This window comes from Trachypithecus francoisi, unplaced genomic scaffold (assembly GCF_009764315.1).
Source record: "Trachypithecus francoisi isolate TF-2019V2 unplaced genomic scaffold, Tfra_2.0 Lachesis_group15, whole genome shotgun sequence".
Classification (NCBI taxonomy): domain Eukaryota; kingdom Metazoa; phylum Chordata; class Mammalia; order Primates; family Cercopithecidae; genus Trachypithecus; species Trachypithecus francoisi.
Window position 1 is genome coordinate 103,734,611 of NW_022681460.1, and position 24,276 is coordinate 103,758,886.

A 24,276-nucleotide genomic window follows, 5' to 3' on the forward strand; every position below is an offset into this window, starting at 1 on the left:
GAGGTTTCTAGAACGTGTGCTTTGGCCAAAAGTTTAACTTGGTTCTGAACAGGTCCAGGGGAGAGGGTCCTAAGGCTGACCTGCATGGGCTGCAGGTGGTGTACCGGGCCTGCTCTTTGGCTGGGCATCCCTCACAGTTCCACCCACAACTCTCCAGGGAGAGAAACGGTTGGTCTAGTTTTGGCGTGTGTCCAGCAAGACAGCAGCTCACGTTTGAGCACTTTGTCTGTGCCAGCCCTAATTCTGTGCTTTGCATGCTTAAATTTACTTAATCCTATAGAGAGTGGCACAACCCTGTGAGGCACGGGCTCTTATCCCCATTCTACAGAAGGGAAAACTGAGTAAATCTGCCAATGGCCATTCTTGTCAGAGACAACACTTGGGCCGTTTTTTTGGCTGTCCACTAATCATCTGCTTGAAATGGATAACAGAGAGGAAACTTCTTTGGTTCTATGACCACAACAGCTTCCAGGAAGAGGGTGGGGGTGGGGACTTAGTGAGTTTTTGGAAGGAGGAGTTGCACATTCTGAACCAGCATCAAGGGATACTCATTTGAGATGAGATGGAGGATACAGGGCTGGGTCTAGCTTCCTTGTCACGCTGTTCTGTCTTGTGTACTTTTTGGTGAACACACGACTTGGAGCCAGAAAGAGGCTCTGTGGTCTGTGGTGGCGGGAGGGTGCTGCTGACGGCTAGGGCAATTCCCCTTGCCTCCCTGGGCCTCCACCTTTCTAAGGGCAACTTTCTGCGCATCATAGAGGAGACTCATGGTTTCAGGAGCCAGGGAAGGGAAGGGTGGCTCCAGGACGTTTGTGGGGCTGGCCCACAGCACCAGAAAGTGCCCAGGACCTGGGTTTCTGGCAACTTCTGTGTCTTTGGCCAGCCTGACACATGGGCCATGCTGGTAACTCAACACATGGTAAACTGAGTCATTTTCAGGTTAAGGGTTAAGCAACCTGACGGTCATGTCACATTTCATCTTCAGAAGCTAAAGTGGCCCTCTTCAGCCTTGGACACACATATAATAGTGTCCTAATGCTTAATAATACCTTTCAGACTTGAAAGTACAGCATAAAATTAACTTGATGGTCAGAGAGCCAGAGCAGCCCAGGCCTGTCTTGGGGATTAAATAGGCTCCAGGCCTTTAAGGATGGCCAGAAGAGATTTAGGATCTCAGAGAGCTTTGGCAATTTCATCCCTTAGTAAGGTGAAGTGGGAGGGAAGGAGGTGATGTTTTACCTCGCCCTCCAAAGAATCTCTGCTTTTTCTTTTTCTTTTTTTTCCTGCCCTTCCTTCTCTGCAGTGGATTAAGTCCTGTCCTTGTTCTTTTCTGTCTGTTACCTCCTGTGGGCAGTGTCTGAAGAAACAGAAATCCAAGATGGCAATGCTTGGGGATCGGGTTGTAATACTAGTGATACTCACAGACCCTTAGTGACCACTTGCTGGCTGTGCTGGCCCCATTTGACAGATGGGAAAACAGCCTCAGAGAGGCAAAGCAGGACCACAAGGGGTGGAGCCAGATTTTGCAAACCCACTCAGGACTTTTTCAGAGACTGGGTACCACTAGGCAACCCGAGGACCTAACCGTTGCAGTAATAATAACAGCAGCAGCTGCTTGTATTTCTATGTAGTATTGACTGTGCAGGAGCAGCTCCTAGGTCCCGCATCACCTATGTGAAGCATTCAGCTCACACCCAGCCTTCTGATTTAGGTACTGTGAACACCCCCATTTTACAGATGGGAAAAAAAGTCCTCCTCAAAGGAGGGGTCAACTAGCAGGTAGCTTGAAATATGTTTTTTTTTCCCCCTTCTTCGAAAAAAGTATAAAACACATATTTTCCTTACACAAGTGTTGGGTAACCAAACCCATTCCCCCTGCAGAACTTGAAGCAGAACAGCTAAGAGTAAAGGCCCCTCTGATCACACTTCCCAGAGCTGGCCCCTTCCTCCTTTTATGAGTCATTTAAAATAAATCTATACTAACAGGTACAGTGACCTAAAGCCCTGGGAGCTGCACCCCACGTCCCGTGTGACTAAAAGTGTGTGCAGGCACCACTGAAAGGGGAAAAGGCTGTGTGTGTGTGTGTGTGTGTGTGGTGTGCGCGCGCGCGCGCGCACCAGCGCCATGTGGCTTCCCGGGTGGTGTAGATTCTCTCTCAAACCTCAGCTTCATGATTCAGCAGCGCTGACGTCAATTTACAAGAATGAAAAGTGAGAGGAGGGTTTGTGTGTGCAAGGGAGTGAGTTGGGGCCCCAGGTGCAGTGGAGGTGTCCTCCCCACTGAGCGGGTAAGCCAGGGCAGTGTGGCAGGCACCATGAGAAAGGAGGCACTCTTTGGAATGACGAGCACTATGTGTGGGTGTGGGGACAGCCTGTGACCAGCCTCCAAGTCACCCCTGAGCTGAAACCTCTGGCCCCCATTTTCCAGATGAGGAAATGGAGGCTTAGACAAGTGCAGATACCTACTCAACGTGATACAGCTCAAAAGCGATGGCCAGGACTTGGACCAAGTCCATCCCACTCTAAACAACAAGATGGGTTTCTTCCTTTTTTTTTTTTTTTTGTTTAAGACAGAGTCTCGCTGTGTCACCTAGGCTGGAATGCAGTGGCGAGATCACAGGTCACTGCAGAATCAAACTCCTGGGTTCAAGCAATCCTCCCACCTCAGCCCAGGGACTGAGTAGCTGGGACTACAGGTGTGAGCCACCGCACCCATCTAGTTTTCTTGTTTTTGGTAGAGATGGGGCCTCACTATGTTGCCCTGGACTCCTGGGCTCAAGCGATCCTCCCACCTCAGCCTCCCAGAGTGTTGGGATTACAGGCATGAATCATTGTGCCCAGCCCAGGATGGCTTTCTTAGATAGTGGGAGCGGGGATGGGATAAGGGAGGACTCTGGTGAAAATACATATTCCTAGGCCTCACCTCCTCCTACTTGATACTCCCAACCTTATGAGTAGGTACTGTCATTATCCCAGGAAGTGGCGAACTGAGCCTCTTCTATGACATAATAGGTAGAATGTGCTTAGCACACAACTTAGCATGTAGTAGGTGCTAAATGCATCTCTGAATGATGAGGTGCCAATAATGATAGTTGAGGTTCATATAGCAAACACTGAGCGCCTCCTATGTTACAGGCATAATCCTTTTCCTCCTCTTTTTTTCTTTTTTCTTTTTCTTTCTTTCTTTTTTTTTTTTAGAGATGGGGTCTCACTCTGTTACCCAGGCTGGAGTGCAGTGGTATGATCACAGCTCCTGTAGCCTTGACCTCCTGGGCTCAAGCGATTCTCCCACCTCAGCCTCCTGAGTAGCTGGGACCACAGGCATGCACCACCATGCCTGGCTAATTTATTTTTGCCAAGATGGGGTCTCTCTATGTTGCCTAGGCCAGTCTTGAACTCCTGGGCTCAAATGATCCTCTCACCTCAGCCTCCCAAGATGCTGGGATTATAGGTGTGAGCCACTGCGCCCAGCCAGACATTAAGCCAAAAAGATATAGGAATGAACAAAATAGAGGGTCTGACCCTTGCTTACGGAGTTTACATTCAGGGCCTTGGACAGTAAATAACTAAACAGGAAACAAAGGAAAAGGAGCATTCCAAGTACATAGTGACAGTGGTCAGATAAAACTCGACAGGGTGGTTGGACAGTGAATAGGGCCCTTTTAGAGAGAAAGATCAGGAGGTGACACTGAAATTATTGTGCCTGGAATGACAGGAAGGCGCCAGCCAGGCAAAGCCAGGAGATGAGATGAGCAGTCCACGCAGAGGGAAGAGCTAGCGCAAAGGCGCTCAGTCAGGAAGTAGTTCGGCCCATTCAAGAAGGCTGGTGGAGTAGGAGGGGTGAAGTGGGAGGGATGGGCAGGGGCCCGGGCACGTGGGGCCCTGCAGACCTTGGTGGAAAGTGTGGATTTCAAGATTGACAGGGGACGTGGAGGTGACCCGATCTGACCTGGCTGCTGGGTGGAGATGATCTGAGCAGAGGGCCTGGGAGATGGGCTTAGGCTTCCTGCCTCGGGTGTATATTTACAAGGGAGCGGTTCATTTTTGGCCAGGCCCCTTGGCTCCAGCCAATCAGACCAACGGCAAGGGAAGGCCACAGGACCTGCCTAGTGGATGCTGGGACAAGGTGGGTGTGGCCAGTTCCACCTGGATGCCAGCTTTGTATCTCTCACCTGGCCTCCCACTGCCATCACTCAGAGCCTCCCCAGGGCTGGGAGCTTACCAGGAATAACACGGTGGGCTTGGCCTGATTTGGGGGTAGGGGGTATCTAGTTTCCCCCAGAGAAGGAAGCACATTCACACAGGGACAACGGTGCCCAGGTGGGCGCTCAAATTATCCCAACCGTGGTCCTGGCCCTGGGACCCGACAGACGACCCTCAGGGGAAACAGGTTCCAGGCTCTTACAATGACTGTACGGCCCCAGTACAACCTTCCCTATCCCCTCCTTCCCCCGACACCCAGGGCGAGTCGAGCATCCCACGCCGGAGCCCTGCGTGGCTCCCCGCGCACACAGAAGGCCCACGTCCCACGACGGCCCAGGGGTCTGGGCAAGGCACTCACCGCGCTCCCTCCTGTTTCAGGGCCTTTGCTTGTGCTGCTCCCTGGTCCGGTGCATCAGGAGTGCCGTCTACCAGCTGGGGTCGGGGTGGAGGCAGATAAATGAAAACTGGTCAGTTTTTATCCAGCTGAGACCCCACGGCGCCTGCACGCTCGGCCCCCACGTGCTGCGCCAGTGATGTCGTTGCGCCGCTCTCCCCACCAACCGCTGCCCCGGCCCACTCGGCGCGGCTCGGCCACGCTCGGCTTCCCTGGGCTTCCTCTCGGCCTCTCGCAAGCACTGCTGGCCCCGCAACCCTTCCGGCCTTCACGTGATTCCTAGTCCTCGCGGTACGTCCTGCCTGCTGGGATCTCAGGGCTCTTGGAACACCCCAGGCCCGGCAAGGGCATGTCCGAAGGGCATGCCACGTCAAGGCCAGAATAGCGAGCCCTCTCCCACACCTGTAGTCCTCAGAGACCAACGTGTGCTCCCACCGCATTCCGGTCCACAGCAACCCCTGCCTACCCAGCCTCACATAGACCTTAGGTCTTGAACCTCTTTTCCTACCTGGAAGTGAGGTTAAGAACTACCCACCTCGTGAGTGAAGTTCAATCAAAGGATGCCTGAAAAGTGCTTAACACATGATGTGTGCCCAGTCGTTGGAACCAGCCCTCTCTGCTTGATTCTTTCATTGCTGCTGGTTTTTTATTATTATTTTTTTGTTTTGTTTTGTTTTTGTTGTTGTTGTTTGAAACACTGTCTTATTGACTGGGCGCGGTGGCTCACGCCTGTAATCCCAGCACTTTGGGAGGCCGAGGTGGGCGGATCACTTGAGACCAGGAGTTCCACACCAGCCTGGCCAACATGGTGAAACCCCATCTCTACTAAAAATACAAAAATTAGCCGGGCATGGTGCTGTGCACCTGTAGTCCCAGCAACTAGGGATGCTGAGGCAGGAGACTCTCTTAAACCTGGAAGGCAGAGGTTGCAGTGAGCCAAGATTGCACCACTGCACTCCAGCCTGGCTGACAGAGCAAGACTCCGCCTCAAAACAAAAAAACAAATGAAAAACAGTCTCATTGTCGCCCAGGTTTAGTGCAATGACGCAATCACAGCTCACTGCAGCCTCAAAATCCCGGGCTCAAGCAGTCCTCCTGCCTCAGCCTCCCAAGTAGCTGGGACTACAGGCGTGCAACACCACACCTGGCTATTTTTAATTTTTTACTTGAGACTGTGGTCCTGCTATCTTGACCAGGCTGGTCTCAGAATCCCGGCCTCAGCGATTCTCCCGCCTTGTCTTTCCGAAGTGCTAAGATTACAGGCATGAGCCACCACACCCAGCCAGAACTATAATAATAATTATTATTTTGCATCACACCAGCTGTGCAGAGGATTTGAATCAGCATTGCCATGAAGTCAGACCCACCTGGTCCCATTCTCAGCTTGCTTCTTGCTAATAACAGCAGTGGCTGCCAGCTCACCCATGTCGCTTGACGCCAGGCATGATTCTAAGTAAATCATGCGTAGTATCCCAATTAATCCTCACAAGAACTGTATGAATCAGGTGTAACTATTATTACCCTCATTTTGCAATGAGGAAACTGGGGCATAGGGTTAAATAACGGGCTTGGTCACACTGCAGGTAGATAGCAGAGCCCTGGTGGGGGTGGGTTCTAACCCCCGGCAGCCTAATTTTATAGCCATGCCTTCATTTTCATCTCTAAGCTGAGGCTGTCACACCAGTCACTGGTGCTTCACTTGTATGTTTTTTTGTTTGTTTGTTTTGTTTTTTTCTTCTGCCAGATCTGTCCAAGTCCCCAGCTGTTCTCTTATTTAATTAATATTTTCTGCAAATTAAGTTACATGATTTCCTTAAGTAAATTTTATTTCAAGGGAAATGTTTTATTACATATATGGAAGGTAGAATCACCTGCAACAAAGAGGTAACCCTTAAGCAATGCAACAAAATCCAAACAATGTAAGTTCTAGGTAGATACTGCTGTGTTCTAGGTATTTACTGTGTGCTGAGCAAAAGGTCTGCTCCATGTTTGGTTGAGAGACAGAAAAAGAAAGAAGGAGGCCGGGAGCAGTGGCTCACGCCTGTAATCCCAGTGCTTTGGGAGGCCAAGGTGGGCGGATCACCTGAGGTCAGGAGTTTGAGACAAGCCTGGCCAAAGTAGTGAAACCCTGTCTCTACTAAAAATAACAAAAATTGGCTGGGCATGGTGGTGCACACCTGTAATCCCAGCTACTCAGGAGGCTGAGGCAGGACAATCACTTGAACCTTGGAGGCAGAGGTTTCAGTGAGCCAAGATCACTGCCACCACAATCCAGCATGGGTAACAGAGTGAGACTGTCTCAAAAAAAAAGAAAAGAAAAAAAGAAAAAAAGAAGAAGAAGAAGGAGAGGCTGGGTGTGGTGGCTCACACCTATAATCCCAGCACTTTGGAAGGTTGAAGTGTGTGGATCACGTGAGGTCAGGAGTTCAAGACCAGCCTGGTCAACATGGTGAAACCCCATTTCTACAAAAATACAAAAATTAGCTGGGCATGATGGCAGGCGCCTGTAATCCCCAGCTATTTGGGAGATTGAGATGGGAGAATTGCTTGAACCCGGGAGGCGAAGGTTGCAGTGAGCCGAGATTGCGCCATTGCACTCCAGCCTGGGTGACAGAGTGAGACTCTGTTTCAAAAAAAAAAAGGGAGAAGGAGAAGGGGGAGTATTAGCAAGCATTAGAGAGGTGTTTATGACACCATAGCACCAACATGAGACTTTCATTTTGACTTAAGCAGAAAGACTACAAGAGGATGAAAATACGAAATCATGGTTTCACAGAGGAGGAAGAGGCCTCAATGTTTTATAAAAACGTCCATGTTTCACCTGAAACTCCCACCCAGAGACCCTCCAGGGCACTGGTCCCATGCCTGGAGAAACACTGCCAGCTGTGTGTTATTGACAAGTAGCCCCTTCAGTGATGCTGAGCCTCAGTTTTCTCACCTGTGAAATGGCACAGGCACCTAGAGCTCAGTGTGTGAGGGATTAAAAGAAAGTGGTAATAGGCCTGGCGAGGTGGCTTATGCCTGTAATCCCAGCACTTCGGGAGGCCGAGGCAAAGGCAGGCGGATTGCTTGAGCGCAGGAGTTTGAGACCAACTTGGGCAACATGGTTGAAACCCCATCTCTACCTGGAAAAAAAAAAAAAGCCAGGTGTGGTGGCATTCACCTGTAGTCCCAGCTATTCCAGAGGCTGAGGCACGCTTGCACATGGAAGGTGGAGGTTGTGATGAGCCAAGATCATGCCACTGCACTCCAGCCTGAGTGACAGAGGGAGACCCTGTCTCCAAAATAATAATAATAATAATAATAATAAAATAAATAGTGATAATAAACTGTGCAGCCCAGCGTATGTGCTCAACTAAGAGGATGATATTCCCAGGTCAGGCTGGATCCTAAATCAGGGGACCCTGGCTCTGTCCCCAGCTTGTACTGTTGAAAATGAAACCCCCGGCCGGGCGTGGTGGCTCAAGCCTGTAATCCCAGCACTTTGGGAGGCCGAGGCGGGTGGATCACGAGGTCAGGAGATCGAGACCATCCTGGCTAACATGGTGAAACCCCGTCTCTACTAAAAAAAATACAAAAAACTAGCCGGGCGAGGTGGCGGGCGCCTGTAGTCCCAGCTACTCGGGAGGCTGACGCAGGAGAATGGCGTAAACCCGGGAGGCGGAGCTTGCAGTGAGCTGAAATCCGGCCACTGCACTCCAGCCTGGGCAACAGAGCGAGACTCCGTCTCAAAAAAAAAAAAAAAAAGAAAATGAAACCCCCAGCTTGCCCAGCCCTGGGCATCTTTCTGCCATTTGTCTCACCTTTGCCGAGTCCTCTTATAGCCAGCCTGTTGACAGGAAAGGCCACAGTTGCCAGAAGTTGAGTCAAAGTGAAACTGCCTCAGGTCCAGCCTGGGCAGGGATGTGGGGGCAGGGGAGGAAGGCACACTCAAGCCTTCAAGCAGGCCCGCCTTCACTGGATTCACAATGGGGAAACTGACGACCAAAGATGTGGGCCCCAGCTCCCTTTGCAGGCATTAGGAGGGAATTGGGTATGATTATCCAAATTGCAAATTTGATCACCTTATACCCCCAGTTATACACTTAGCTCCCACTGCAAATAAAAATTACTGTCAGCTCACCCTTATCTAGCACATTCCAGTTAGGTATTAGTATTGTCTAATTTTACAGATGGGGAAACTGAGGCCAGGAGAGGTTATATTTCTTGTCCATTATTTCAGAGGTAGTTGAAGTAATAGAAGCAGTATTTGAACCAAGCAAGGTGACTCCACAGTGTTCCAGCAGCTCTCAACTGCTAGATATTCAAATATGACCCCTTTTCCATTAAACTTGAGGCCCCCCACCATCTGGCCTCAATGGACGTTTCCAACCACACCTCGTTCCTGTCACACTCCTCATCTGCTCCCATTTACCCCAATTTCTCATGGTTCCCTAGGCCTTCCTAGCCCCCCAGGGAAAGCTGTTTCCCTTGCTTTCTTTTCACTTGGCAAACTCCTACTCAACCTTCAAAACCCAACTCAACAAATACCTCCCCTAGGAGGCTCTCCTTGACTTTTTCCGCTGGGTCCCACTGCCTTTGTTAAAGTCCACGTGAGGGACTGCCAAGAGGTTTGCTCTGTCTTACAGATTGAATACCAAGAGGGCAGGGACCTCTCTTTGAGAGAGTTTAACTTCTGTAACATAAGCAAGTTTACTTAATCACTGATTAAACCACTTTGTGCCTCAGTTTCCCCATTTGTTAATCATGAATTATCATTGTCACTATCTCCCAGGACTGTTAAGGGGATGTAAATGCATGAATATCATAAAGTGCTTAGAAGCATGCCTGGTACAAAGAAAGTTCTCTAGAAAAAAAAAAAAATTTCTCCAGAGATGAGATACCAGTCCACATCAAGTGCAGATAATGGGCTAAGTAACCAAGGAGCAATGGAGACAAGGATGCAAATGGGGTGGGATGTGGTGACTCACACCTGTAATCCCAGCACTTGGGGAGGCTGAGGCGGGCAGATCACTTTAGGTCTGGAGTTTGAGATCAGCCTGGGCAACATGGTGAAACCCTGTCTCTACTAAAAATACAAAAATTAGCCGAGTGTGGTGGTGTGTGTCAGTAATCCCAGCTACTCAGGAGGCTGAGGCAGGAGAATCACTTGAACTCAGGAGGTGGAGGTCACAGTGAGTTGAGATTGCACCACTGTTCTCCAGCCTGGGTGTCAGAGCAAGACTCCATCTCAAAAAAAAAAAAAAAGGATGCAACGGAGGGAAGGAGGAACCAGGGCACAGGGGTGAAGGAGACACTAACTCAGCCCCTCCCCAGGTGCAGATACGGTGTCCCGCCCCATCATGTGTCAGGCATAAAACTGGTGAATATTTTCTTTCTTTTTTCTTTTCTCCAAATTCATGGTTTAATAAAGACTTGTTTGTTTTGAGGAAAAAAGGTCCCAAACATCAGGCTGTTCACAAAAATAACCCACAGTATCAACGTTAGAAAGCAAATCCTTTTTATTTATTTATTATTATTATTATTATTTTTTTAAATTTTGAGACAGAGTCTTGCTCTGTCGCCTAGGCTGGAGTGCAGTGACATGATCTCGGCTCACTGCAAGCTCCGCCTCCTGGGTTCACACCATTCTACTGCCTCAGCCTCCCAAGTAAATGGGACTACAGGCGCCCACCACCACGCCCGGCTAATTTTTTTTTTTTTTTTTGAATTTTTTAGTAGAGACAGGGTTTCACCGTATTAGCAAGGACGGTCTCGATCTCCTGACCTCGTGATCCGCCCGCCTTGGCCTCCCAAAGTGCTGGGATTACAGATGTGAGCCACCACGCCTGGCCTAGAAAACAAATCTTAAGACTATAACACTAATTATTTTTCTTTTTCTTTTTCTTTTTTTTTTTTGAGACGGAGTCTTGCTCTGTCGCCTGGGCTGGAGTGCAGTGGCCGGATCTCAGCTCACTGCAAGCTCCGCCTCCCAGGTTTACGCCATTCTCCTGCCTCAGCCTCCTGAGTAGCTGGGACTACAGGCGCCCGCCACCTCGCCCGGCTAGTTGTTTGTATTTTTTTCAGTAGAGACGGGGTTTCACCATGTTAGCCAGGATGGTCTCGATCTCCTGACCTTGTGATCCGCCCGTCTTGGCCTCCCAAAGTGCTGGGATTACAGGCTTGAGCCACCGCGCTCTGCCAACTCTAACACTAATTATTTTTCTAGAGGCTGCATTTGAGGTGCCAACTCTCATTCACAAAAATACATTGTTACATTTGTACATTTGTTACATCCTACATTGTTACACAGCACACTGATGTAGGAGTGTAACACACATACTTCTAACTCAAGGCTGCTTTTAGGAGCTCATCAACTTAATGAGATTGCCTTTGCAGTTAGGGAAGCAACTACTGAACTTATGTATGAATGAATAGAACTGTACTCCCTGCATGACAAGAGATTATTTTGGAGACAGTTGATAAAACCATACATCCTTTTTATTGTTAAGTCATAAAGAGGTATCAAAATTAAAAGCAAAAATTATAGGGTAAGACTTAAAACTACGAGGAGTGTCAAAGGAAGTAAAAATGGGACTAGGCTCAGGGCAATATGAATTAATGAACATGGAAAGGATAGGGATGAGGAGGACAGTGAGCACATGCTGAAGATACTAGAGGAGAGGATCTGGTGAAACATTCGACCTTAGACAAGCACCTAGGCAAAGAAATAATGGGCTAAGATTTCTAAGCCCCACTATGTGCTTACAAGTCATCTTCGCCATTGGTGCTGTCTGTCATCCTCTCCTTCCTCAGCCTCTTTTTCATCATCCTTGATCAACTGCAGCTGGTCATCCTCCCGTCTTCATTATCCTCATCATCCACGAGGTCCCTCTCCTCAGCAGAGTCATCTGCACCCCCCTCAGACTCTATCTTCACATGAGTCTCATGTGAGCTGCTGCTCTGCTCCTCTTCTGACTTATCATTCTTCATCTCTACTCCTTGTTTGCTCTGTTTCTTTTCCATTTTTTCCAGGTTTTCCAGGAGAGAATCCACTTTTCATTTTATCTGGGTCAACTCCTTCTTAATGACCTGAAGGTCATCTCCTTTCAACTTTCCGGATTTGGAAGATCCCTGCTGTCCACTCTTACAAATGAAGCCACTTTTGCCCCTTCGTGAGGTGTTTTCTGATACACGCTGACGTTTCAAGGGCACTACAGCCCCAGCAATAGAAGGAGGAGGAGGTACACATGCTGGGTAACTGCACATTCTATAATACTCCCATTGAAAGTCATAGTCCAAGTCAAAAGAGAAGCTGAGTAGAGGGATGGAGAAGGGCGTTCTGTTTCTGACCCATACATCTCCACTGCTGATCATTTCAGGCCTGCTTTTCCTCGGTTCACTTTTGGCTCTGCAGCCAGGTTAATATCTAAAACCTGGCCAGCGATTATTCTGCCATCCGCTCCTGCTACAGCAGCCCAGGCATTTCTCTCATTAACATATTGAACGAAAGCAAAGCCCTTATGAACAGCGCTGCCCACACTTTTGCCACACTTTGAAAAGATTGCCTCCACATCAGATTTCTTTACCACAAGAGTGTTTAGATTCCTAATGAACACACATTCATGGAGCGAGGATCTGTCTTGCTGGTAACATTGCTGGCCATTGTGTTTTGATGATAAGGTTTCTCACAAAGCCGAAAATGTAGCTGAAAAAGAAAATCTCACAGGAGCAGGGCAGGAGAAGAGATTCAATTCTGAGTCTCCTACTCCCGGGTTCTACGTGGCGAAGCCAACTGCTGCTCTAGGTCGGCAACACGGCCACAACCGCTCAGTCTTCCTCTCTTCACCCCCACCCCCTTTCTTTAAAAAAAAAAAAAATAGAGGTTGGGCGCGGTGGCTCACGCCTGTAATCCCAGCACTTTGGGAGGCCGAGACCGGTGGATCACGAGGTCAGGAGATTGAGACCATCCTGGCTAACATGGTGAAACCCCGTCTCTACTAAAAATACAAAAAAATTAGCCGGGAGTGGTGGCGGGTGCTTGTAGTCCCAGCTACTCGGGAGGCTGAGGGAGAAGAATGGCCTGAACCCGGGAGGCAGAGCTTGCAGTGAGTCAAGATCACGCCACTGCACTCCAGCCTGGGCGACTGAGCAAGACTCTGTCTCAAAAAAAAAAAAAAAAAAAAAATAGTATCTTCCTATGCTGCCCAGGCTGGTCTTGTACTCCTGGGCTCAAGCAATCCACCTGCCTCAGCCTTCCAAAGTGCCAGGATTACAGGGGTGAGCCACCACACCTGGCTGCAAACATTCTCTTAATGGTTGTATTTATTTCAGTGTGTATTAGGGGAAAATGTATCTCATAAAACCTCAGATGTTATGGTTATTATTTCCCAAGACAACACAAAAGTAGACATTTAGATTTCTTTAATGTTCAGGGGAACATTTGTTTAGAACAATATGGTGAAAAATTGTTTTTGGGCGTGGTGGCTGACACCTGTAATCCCAGCACTTTGGGAGGCCAAGACAGGTGGATTGCTTGAGCCCAGAAGCTCAAGACCAGCCTGAGCAATATGGCGACACCCCATCTCTACAAAAAATACAAAAATTAGCTGGGCCTGGCGGTGCACATCTGTAGTCCCAACACCCAGGAGGCTGAGGTGGGAGGATCACTCAAGCCTGGGAGGTCAAGGTTTCAGCAAGCTGTGATCACACCACTGCACTCCAGCCTGGGGTGACAGAGGGAGACAACAATAACAAAATAACAGATAACAAACATACAATAATAACAAAAACATTGTCTTAAGTGTATGAGGCAGTTTGAGGAATGCTGAATAAAGAAAAGTGAGAGAGGCATATTGGGAGAAAAGCGACAGAGAGATAGACAGAAAGGGAGAGAAACAGAGAGAGAGTTGGGGAGATAAGGGAGAAAGGGATGGAGCCACCCAGAGAGGATGGAGAGAGAAGGAGCAACACACACAGATGGACGGACAGAGAGGGAGAGGAGAGAAGGGGGGGACAAAGGGAAAATGAGAAGGAAAAGAAGGAAGAAAAGAGAAAACAGGGAGAGAACCTAAGGACAACAGAAAGGAGACATGGATGAATGAATGAGTGAGTGAAGGAATGAATAATCTACGGCATGTATAAAATAAACGGTGAGGCCGGTTGCAGTGGCTCACACCTGTCATCCCAGCACTTTGGGAGGCCAAGGCAGGAGGATGGTTGGAGCCCAGGAGTTTCAGACCAGCCTGAGCAACACAGCGAGTCCCCCGTTTCTACAAAAAATATAAAAATTAACCAGGTGTGGTGGTGCATGTCTGTGGTCCCAGCTACTTGGGAGGCTGAGGCAGGAGAATTGATTGACCTGGGAAGTCGAGGCTGCAGTGAGCTGACTGTGCCACTGCACTCCAGCCTGGGCGACAGAGCAAGATCATGTCTCAGTAAATAAACAAATAAATAAATAAAGGAAAAAGGGATGAGCCAGGGGCCAGGAGCCAGGACTCAGACTTTCAGATGCTGTGTCCTGCCTGGGAGCCCCCAGTGACGGCTGCCCACTGCACCCACCCCCATGCCTGTGTCGCTGGGGCCAAGCAGAGCCACTCTGGGCTCCAGGCCTGGTCTACGTCTCGAAGAGGTGGCTATTACTTGACTCTAAGAGGCTGTGACTGCACCACCGTCCCCTCCCCACCGAGAACCCTGGGCACCTGCTTTGCTCCAGCCCAAGAAAACTGAAAGTAAAAGCCGTCCTGATCACCCTTTGCCCCAGCCTTCCTGTCCCTCAACTGGTTTCTTAGAAATCAGCCGCCTGGGCTTGCAAGAGCAGCCTGGACTTCCTCTCCTGCCCAAAGGCCCCCTCCTCCGGGAAGGTGTCATGCTGCCAGCAAAGCCACAGTAGGAGAACTGTGCTGGAGTCGGGTGACCGCGAGAAAGCTTGGAGGGCATCTGCCGATCCTGCAAACGTTGATTCAGTGCCTTTGCATGCCAGGCACAGAGCAGTCAGAGGAATCTGAGCTGTTCATAGTTAGGATAAAAAGGATATATGTGCTGGCTCACACTCGCAATCCCAGCACTTTGGGAGGCTGAGGTGGGCAGATCATTTGAGGTCAGGAGTTTGAGACCAGACTGGCCAAAATAGTGAAACCCCATCTCTACTAAAAATACAAAAATCAGCCAGGTGTGGTGGCAGGAGCCTGTAATCCCATCTACTCGGGAGGCTAAGGCAGGGGAATCACTTGAACCCAGGAGGCAGAGGTTGCAGTGAGCCGAGATTGTGCCACTGCACTCCAGCCTGGGTGACAGAGCGAGACACTGTCTCAAAACAAACAAACAGACAAACAAAAAAACCAACCAAACAACCCACCAACCAAACAAACAAAAAAAAAAACAGACTTAGACATGGCTTGAATACTACCCGATCCAGGCCTCAGCAGGAGCATGGCTAATCAGGCCTAGGAACTATGGGGAGGATGATAGGAGATGTGAAGTCAGGGAAGGTTCCCTGGAGGAGGTGCTGTCTGAGTGTTCAAACATGGGTGGGAAGGAGTTTACCCCAGAAGCCTCAGTGGGAAATGCATCTCAGGCAGAGGGGACAGCATCAGCAAAGACCTGGAGGTGTGATCTCTAGCAATGGGCCCGTGTTATCTACCATCATTGGAATAACTGGCCCTGTAGTAGCCACGTGCTATGGTTTGAATGTTTGTCGCCTCCAAAACTCATGTTGAAACCGAATTCCCAGTGTGGCAGTATTGAGAGATGGGGCCTTGAAGAGGTGACTGGGTCAGGAGAGAGCCATGGCTTAGTGGATGAATGAGTAATAGATGAACGGGTTATCATTGGTGTGGCCCTGGTGGCTTTGTGAGAAGAGGGAGAGAGATTTGAACAAACACACTCAGCCCCCTCACCATGGGATGCCCTGTGCTGCCTCGGGACTCTGCACTGAGTCCCCACCAGCAAGAAGGCCCTCACCAAATGCAGGCCTCGATGTTGGACTTCTCAGCCTCCAGAACCTTTCTTTATCAATTATCCAGTTTCAGGTGTTCTGTGATAAGCAACAGAAAATGAACTAAGGGCCAGGCACAGTGGCTCATGCCTGTAATCCCAGCACTTTGGGAGGCTGAGGCACGCAGTCCGCCTGAGGTCAGGAGTTCAAGACCAGTGTGGCCAACATGGTGAAACCCTGTCTCTACAAAAATACAAAAATTAGCAGGGCACGGTGGCAGGCACCTGTAATCCCAGCTACTCAGGAGGCTGAGGTGAAAAAGTCGCTTGAACCCAGGAGGCAGAGGTTGCTGTGAGCCAAGATTGTGCCTCTGCACTCCATCCTGGGTGACAGAGCAAGATTCCATCTCAAAAACAAAAAAAAAAAAAAAAGAAAATGGACTAAGACAGCATGTTTCTCTGTTTTTTGCAAGGGAAGAAACTGAGGTTTAGAGAAGTGTTATCTGCCCAAGACTGCACAGCCTGAGTGGAAATCCAAACTTTTCTCACATGAGATACAGGCAGTGCCCCGATCCCCATCATGGCTGTCACATCCGGACCAGGGCCCAGGTTCCTACTCTACCCTTAGGGACTAACTTCAATCCTTGGCACCATTCCATGTTTGGGAGGGGAAATAAGGCTTAGAGAGTTAAGTGACTTACAGAGCTTGGATTCATACTCAGGTCTGTTGGAGCCCAAAGTCCCTCCTCCTTCTGCTATATGAGGAGTCCCAGCCCTAAGAACACAGACCTGAGCCAACGGTCTCTGTCCCACATTCTAGGGAGCTAGAAGGCTGGAAAGCAGAAACCATGTGTGGAGTACTGTGAGCCAGAGTTTTGCTCTCAGAGAACTGTCGGGCCCCCATGCTGTATGGTCCTGAAGGAGCTGTCAATCACAGCGCCCTGGCCAGAGATGGGTGTGAACCAGACTGGCCAATCAGAGTTCCCCATGCCCCAGTTCAGGGTAGGGACATGAACTAAGCTGGACCAATCGGACACTAACAGAAAGTTGAAACTAACAGAAAGTCTTCTAAATTAAGGCCCAGTTTAGCCAATGTGTCCAATGTATCAAGAGAGTTGATGAGAAAGACACGAGACAGAGCCCTGGTGCATGTGTGAGTGCCTGCATCCAGGCATGCCTGAAGTCCACCTTGATGTCCTTGTTCCATGCACCACATTTCCTTTTTCACTTATGCTGCCTGAGTCATGTTTCTGTCACTTACAACCCAGAGTCCTGGGTAATTGGAGTCTGGAGAAAAGCAGGGGTCAGAGGTCAGATGTGGCTGGAATGAAGTGAAATGGAGCCATGTGTCATAAGAAGAGACACAATGATCTTCCAGTGTGAAAGAGCCAAGACCAGTTTTGCCAGGAGCTGGGGCCAACAGTGGCCCCTGTCACTTGCTGATGTCTGTGGTCAAGGAAAGCTTGAGGGAGAGCAAGTGGAATGCAGGGCGTCTACGTTTTCATACCCCCTGATTAATGGTTGCTTTATTTATTTAGTTAGTTAGTTTTGAGTTGCAGTCTCACTGTCGCCCAGGCTGGAGTGCTATGGCGTGATCTCAGCTCACTGCAACCTGCGCCTCCCAGGTTCAAGCGATTCTCCTGCCTCAGCCTCCCGAGGAGTTGGGATGACAGGCATGTACCACCACATCCAGCTAATTTTTCTATTTTTTGTAGAGACAGGGTTTCGCCATGTTGGCCAGGGTTGTCTCGAACTCCTGATCTCAAGTGATGCACCTGCCTTGGCCTCCCAAAGTGCTGGGATTATAGGCATCAGCCACCGCACCTGGCCTCATGGTTGCTTTTAATAACTCAGTATTTATTAGAGCAGTTTTAGGTTTACATCAAAATGGAATGAAAAGTACATAGTGTTCCCATGTTCTCCCGCCCCCACGCGCACAGCCTCCCTCATTAACATTCCCCAGCAGCCCACATTATTTTTTTAATTTCCACATTTGTTTCAAAAAATGTTTAAAGAACCTACCAATAACATATTAAATTATACACACACACACACACACACATATGTATGTGTGTGTATGTGTAATGTGGGTATTTCTAACCTGACTTCTGCAGATACACACATACATGTAGTTTTTTTTTTCTCTTTTTTTGAGACAGGGTCTTGCTCTGTCACCCAGGTTGAAGTACAGTGGTGTGATCACGGTTCACTGCAGCCTCAAATCCCTTCGGCTCAAGTGATCTCCACACCTCAGTCTCAGAGCGGCTGTGACTACAGGCATGTGCCACCACATCTGGCTAATTTTTAAAATTTTGTTTATGGATACAGAGGGCTCACTATGTTGCCCAAGTTGGTCTCGAACTCCTGGCCTCAAGTGATCTTCCTGCCTTCGTCCCCCAAATTGTACGGATTATAGGAGTGAGCCACTGCACCCAGCCTATTCTCTCTTTAGAAAAGAAAAGACACCGTTCCTTATGACCCATATTGCAACACACCTTTTTTCCACTTAGCATTTCATGAGCATCCGTCGAGGTCATTGACTAGCTAGGGAGGAACTGTCATCCCCATCCGGGCAGTAAGGAAGCCCAGGCCCAGCCAGAATGGGGAAGGGACCCAGTGTGGACCTCGGGATGTGCTTTACTTCACCAAGCGCTCCTAACTGTCCACTGCAGTTTTGTTCCCTTTTCATGGATGGGAAAACTGAGGCTTAGACTGGGGAAGTCACTCCGGCTGGGAGCCCGAAAGCCCTGGGCCAAGTGGGATGGGGCTGCTGGTCAGTCCCTGTGAAACTAGACACAACAAAGGCTTTGAAGCTGTGTTATGAGAGGAGGGAGACTGGCCTCCTAGGGAACCTGCATGGAGGCATGGCACTCCAGTCCCTGAGGGACAGCCTTGCCTCCCTCCTGCCTCTGCCAAATTGCTGGCCCTGGGGACGTGCTGCTGTTCCACTTTTCAGGATCCATCTAGTGCAGAGATACTCCATGGCTCTGGCCCAAACAGCGATGGCATGCCAGACACTGCTAGGAGCACCATGTACACCGTCTCAGTCATTCTTTCTACCACCCCATGGGGTAAAACTGTTACAATCTCCATTTCTCAGATGAGAAAACTGAGGCCCGGAGAGGTGAAACAACTTGCTGAAGGCCACACAGCTAACGTGGGGCGAGGCCAAAATTATCCTTCAGTGAGTTCTTCTTTTTTTTTCTTGAGATGGAGTTTTACTCTTGTCCCCAAGCTGGAGTGCAGTGGCATGATCTCAGCTCACTGCTGCAATCTCCACCTCCTGGGTTCAAGTGATTCTCCTGCCTCAGCCTCCTGAGTAGCTGGGATTACAGGCACGTGCCACCACGCCCAGCTAATTTTTGTGTTTTTAGTAGAGATGAGTTTTCACCATGTTAGTCAAGCTGGTCTCAAACTCCTGACCCCGTGATCCGCCCGCCTCGGCCTCCCAAAGTCCTGGGCTTACAGGTGTGAGACACTGCGCCCAGCCCTTCAGTGATGTTTGAAGCCAGACAGAAGCATTAATATCCAGGTTGAAAACTTTATAAATGAGTTTTACTTTTTTTTAAGCAGGGTCTTGCTCTGTTGCCCAGACTGTAGTGCAGTGGCATGATCCTAGCTCACTGCAGCCTTGAACTCCTGGACTCAAGCAATCCTCCAGCCTCAGCCTCCCAAGTAGCTGGGATTATATCACACCTGGTTAATTTTGTTTTGTTTTGTTTTGTTTTTGTAGAGACAGAGTCTGTGTTGCCTAGGCTGATCTCGAACTCCTGACCTCAAGTGATCTTGCATCAGCCTCCCAAAGTGTTGGGATTATAGGCATGAACCACTGCCCCTGGCAGCCAACTCTGTAAATTATTAACTACACACACACACACACACCACATGCTTGCACACACGTGTGACAGCTGGCTGAGTTGTCTTATGTGGTATGCCACAGGGCTCTGGCCTCAGCTAAAGCTCTTCATTCCTTCTTCCTGGATTCCTTCATTAGAAGCCAGACAAGCGGCCAGGCGCGGTGGCTCAAGCCTGTAATCCCAGCCAGCACTTTGGGAGGCCGAGACGGGTGGATCACAAGGTCAGGAGTTCAAGACCATCCTGGCTAACACAGTGAAACCCCACCTCTACTAAAAAAATACAAAAAAACTAGCTGGGTGAGGTGGCAGGCGCCTGTAGTCCCAGCTACTCGGGAGGCTGAGGCAGGAGAATGGCGTAAACCCGGGAGGCAGAGCTTGCAGTGAGCTGAGATTCGGCCACTGCGCTCCAGCCTGGGCGACAGAGCGAGACTCCGTCTCAAAAAAAAAAAAAAAAAAAAAATAGAAGCCAGACAACCTACTTATTGCAAGGACAGTGAACTCACTGGGCAACAGAGCCAGAATCCCAAAGAAACCCTGGACTGGGACACTGAGCGGGTACAAAGATTTGAAGACATAAATGTCCTACATTTGGCTTAAAAAATCAATTGCTCCAATAGAGGGTGACTTTTTTTTTTTTTTTTTTTTTTGAGAAAGAGTCTCGCTCTGTTGCCCAGGCTGGAGTGCAGTGGCGCCATCTCGGCTCACAGCAACCTCTGCCTCCCAGATTCAAGTGATTCTCGTGCCTCAATCTATAGCTGGGATTACACCATGCCCAGCGAATTTTTTGTGTTTTTAGTAGAGATAGGGTTTCACCATGTTGGTCAGGCTGGTCTCGAACTCCCGACCACAAGTGACCTGCCCGCCTTGGCCTTCCAAAATGCTGGGATTACAGGGTTGAGCCACCATACCTGGCCTAGGGTGACTTCTGATCTTAACACTATAGTGGGATATAAACTCAAGATTAACCATGAGCACAGTGTGGCTTGCACAAGTTAATGTAGCAATAGGGCCATCCCCAGCAAGCATGCACCAAATGAGGAGAGACTGGGTCTCACTCTGGAGTGAGACAGCCAGAATGAGAAGGGACATAGAATGAGACCGTGCTGGCTTATGTGCTGTATACACATGAATGCTGAGCTCTGACACCATGCCTGCACAGGCTCACGCTTGTGGGTGACAGTAAGTGGTGAAAACTGAATGGAGAACGTTTATATCTGTCCTGGGTGCACAGTGTGCTCAGTAAGTGGAAGCATCTGTGGGTTTGACAAGGAGAAGATGGGTGAAAGAATTAGGAATGCTGTCATTATTATTATTGGCGACATATCATTAGATAGGAGAGATAAGAGATATAAGATATATATTATGGCCAGTACAGTGGCTCACACCTATAATCCCAGCACTTTGGGAGGCCAAGGCAGGAAGATCGCTTGAGCCCGGGAGTTCAAGACCAGCCTAGGCAACACAGTGAGACCCCCGTCTCTACAAAAAAATAATATTTTTATTTGAAAAAGTATTATAATATAAGGCCTATTGTTTATTGAGCACCTATTATATGTAAGCACTCTGCTAAGGACTTTGCAGGATCTCATTTCAGTCTTCAGTTTTCCAGATAGGTCATTTAAAACTTCCAGAGCAGCATTTAAAACTGCTGGTTTCGGAGGTCGAAACCACAAGAGTGTTGGCAATTTCATATGGCTCAAGCTAATATCATTTTCATTTTATAGAGAAGGAAACTGAGGCCCAGAGGGACCACAAGCCTGACAGTCTTTCCTTCCCAAAAGCAGGTTAAGAAAACCCCCCTGGCCTGGAGGCTTCTGCCTTTTCAGAGGAATCAGATTTTGTCCTTGGTTCTTCCTCCTCACTCCCCATCTCACTCTGCCCCCGCGCCCACCACCCCTCCCCATTGCGGCCAGGTCTATATTTACAACTGGGGTTTCTGTGAACTGGGGAACTGAGGAAGTGACTTATCCCAAAGTCATCACCGAGATGGTGGTACCCTAGAATCTGAGTTCTGAGCCACCCCACCTCCACCAAAGTGAGGTTGTAGCCCCTTCTCTGGATTTCTAGGGCCCAGCCAGCCAGAAACAGAAACTATCTGCCTGCCTCCCGCGGGGCCCCTCTCTGGTGGGCAGGATGAATGGGGTGGGAGATGTATCTCCATTTCTTTTCTTTTTTTTCTTTCTTTCTTTCTTTTTTTTTTTTTTGAGATGGAGTCTCGCTCTGTTGCCCGGGCTGGAGTGCAGTGGCGCACTCTCAGCTCACTGCAACCTCTGCCTCCCGGGTTCAAGTGATTCTCGTGCCTCAACCTCCTGAGTAGCTGGGATTACAGGCGCCCACCACCATGCCTGGCTAATTTTTGTATTTTTACTGGAGATGGAATTACACTATGTTGACCAGGCTGGTCTCGAACTCCTGACCTCAAGTGATCTGCCCACCTCGGCCTCCCAAAGTGCTAGGATTACAGGCGTGAGCTACTGCACCCAGCCTTGTATCCATTTCTCTGACAGCAACATTGAGGCACATCTGTGCTAAGTCTGATTGTCAGCTGCCCTGAGAAGCTTGTTCAGGGGCAGAAAGAAGAGGAAGTGGGTTTCTGGGCACATAGGGGTCCCGGGCTGGTCCAGCCTGGCCTGAACATCACCCACCGCTCCCGGGGATGCCGGTGACCTGGCAGCCAAGCTGCGGGCCGCTGGGCTGGAGGGTGGAGTGCTGCTTCCAGGTAGTCAGACTGAGATAGACGTGGCCGCGGAGGCAGCGGAGGAGGAAGGGGGCAGCCTTGTCCCCGCTGTGCGCAGCCCGCCCGCCAGGCACAGCCGGTCTTCGGGGAAGTCGCCGAGTTGGAGTTCCAGGAAACGATAACGCTTGTTGAAACCTCTTTCTTGTGGCCTGGTCTCGTCACATGGCTTGATGGGGACCAACGTCAGGCAGGGCCACAGGTCTGGGCCCGCTCGCACCCGGCAGCGGCTGCCACCCCCGGCTCCCCCCACCCCTTAAAGAGGGAGGAGGGGTTGGGCAGGAAGGTGGGCATTTGCTGCTTCCCCATCCCAGGCACCTGGCGGGCCACAAGCAGACTGGTCCCCGCCGGCTGTTTTCACCCCAGTAACATTCCTTGTAAACTGGCTGAGCTGGCCAGGCCTCAAATGCCCCCTCCAGCAAAGCCCACTGAGAATGCCTAGGGCACAGGCTTGCTGTCAAAGCCAAGAAAGAGCTTCCTCCTGCCCCTGGAACATAGTACATACCGAGGATCTAGAAATCATTTTTTTCTCTTTTCTTTTCTTTTTTTTTTTGGTAGAGACAGGGTCTTCCTATGTTGCCCAGGCTGGTCTCAAACTCCTGGGTTCAAGGCATCCTCCCACCTCATCCTCCCAAAGTGCTGGGATTACAGATGTGAGCCACTGTGCCTGGCCAGAACTAGAAATGATTTGCTCCTTTCCTATTACACCAGGGAATGTGTCTTTCCTCTTTCTAGAGCAGCTTCTGTTTTTTTCTTTTCTTTTCTTCTTTCTTTCTCCCTTTCTTTCTTTTTCTTGCTTGCTTTCTTCTTCCTCTCTCCCTCCTCTCCCTTCCCCTCCCCTCCCCTCTCCTCTCCTCTCCTCTCTTCTTCTCCTTCTTCTGCTTCTTCTTTTTCCTCCTCCTCCTCCTCCTCCTTCTCCTCCTCCTCCTCTCTCTCTGTCTTTCTCATGGCAGTCGCTCTGTCACCCAGGCTGGAGTTCAGTGGCTTCATCTCAGCTCACTGCCACCTCCATCTCCCAGGTTCAAGTGATTCTCCTGCCTCAGCCTCCCAAGTAGTTGGGATTACAGGCGTGTGCCACCACACCCAGCTAATATTTTTGGTTTTGAGGGGGCATTTTTAGTAGAGATGGGGTTTCATCATGTTGACCAGGCTGGTCTTGAACTCCTGACCTCAAATGATACGCCCACCTTGGCCTCCCAAAGTCCTGGGATTATAGGCGTGAGCCACTGTGCCCAGCCAGAACCAGAAATTCTTTTTTTTTTTTTTTTTTGAGACGGAGTCTCGCTCTGCCGCCCAGGCTGGAGTGCAGTGGCCAGATCTCAGCTCACTGCCAAGCTCCGCCTCCCGGGTTTACACCATTCTCCTGCCTCAGCCTCCCGAGTAGCTGGGACTACAGGCGCCCGCCATCTCGCCCGGCTAATTTTTTGTATATTTTAGTAGAGACGGGGTTTCACCGTGTTAGCCAGGATGGTCTCGATCTCCTGACCTCGTGATCCGCCCGTCTCGGCCTCCCAAAGTGCTGGGATTATAGGCGTGAGCCACCGCGCCCGGCCAGAACCAGAAATTCTTTACTCCTGTCCTGTGAAGTCAGGGAACGTGTCTGATCTTTCTAGAGCAGGATTTCTTGACCTTGGCTCTATTGACATTCAGAACCAGGTATGGGAGGCTGTGCTGTGCACTGTAGGACGTTTAGCAGTGACCCTGTCCTCTACCCACTAGATGCCATTAGTTCCCACCCCTACCACGATTTGTAACACTGAAAATGTCTCCAGACATGGCCAGATGTTCCTTGTGTGGAAAAACCCGGATTTAGATTCAGCACCCAGCACATAGTAGTTGCTCAATAATTAGTAGGTCTTCAACCAGCATCTCTGGTTCATTTTTATACCCCGTCACCTGGCATCCTAGGGGTGCCAAGGGGTAACTTGGGAGGCCATTTACCCTCCAGTCTCTATCAGCACCCATCATAAATATACTATCTAAATAAAACGTGTCCTGGAGGCTTAGAGTTTAAGGACAGCAAGGTGAATTGAGGTGGGTCAGTATGAAACAACGAGTGAAGGGAAAGGCCACGCACCTGTCAGGGGGATGCCCCGGCCTCCCGCTGCTTGGTCCCTGGAAGCTCACTGGAGCCTGCTTCACTGCAGTCAGGAGGCCAGAGGGGTCCTCTCAGA

General features: G+C 49.7%; 1 pseudogene; it reads right to left on the minus strand.

Moving 5' to 3' along the window:
- Window positions 1–11,060: 11,060 nt before the first annotated feature.
- On the minus strand, window positions 11,061–12,242 carry LOC117097652 (annotated as a pseudogene).
- Between the last annotated feature and the right edge of the window lie 12,034 nt (window positions 12,243–24,276).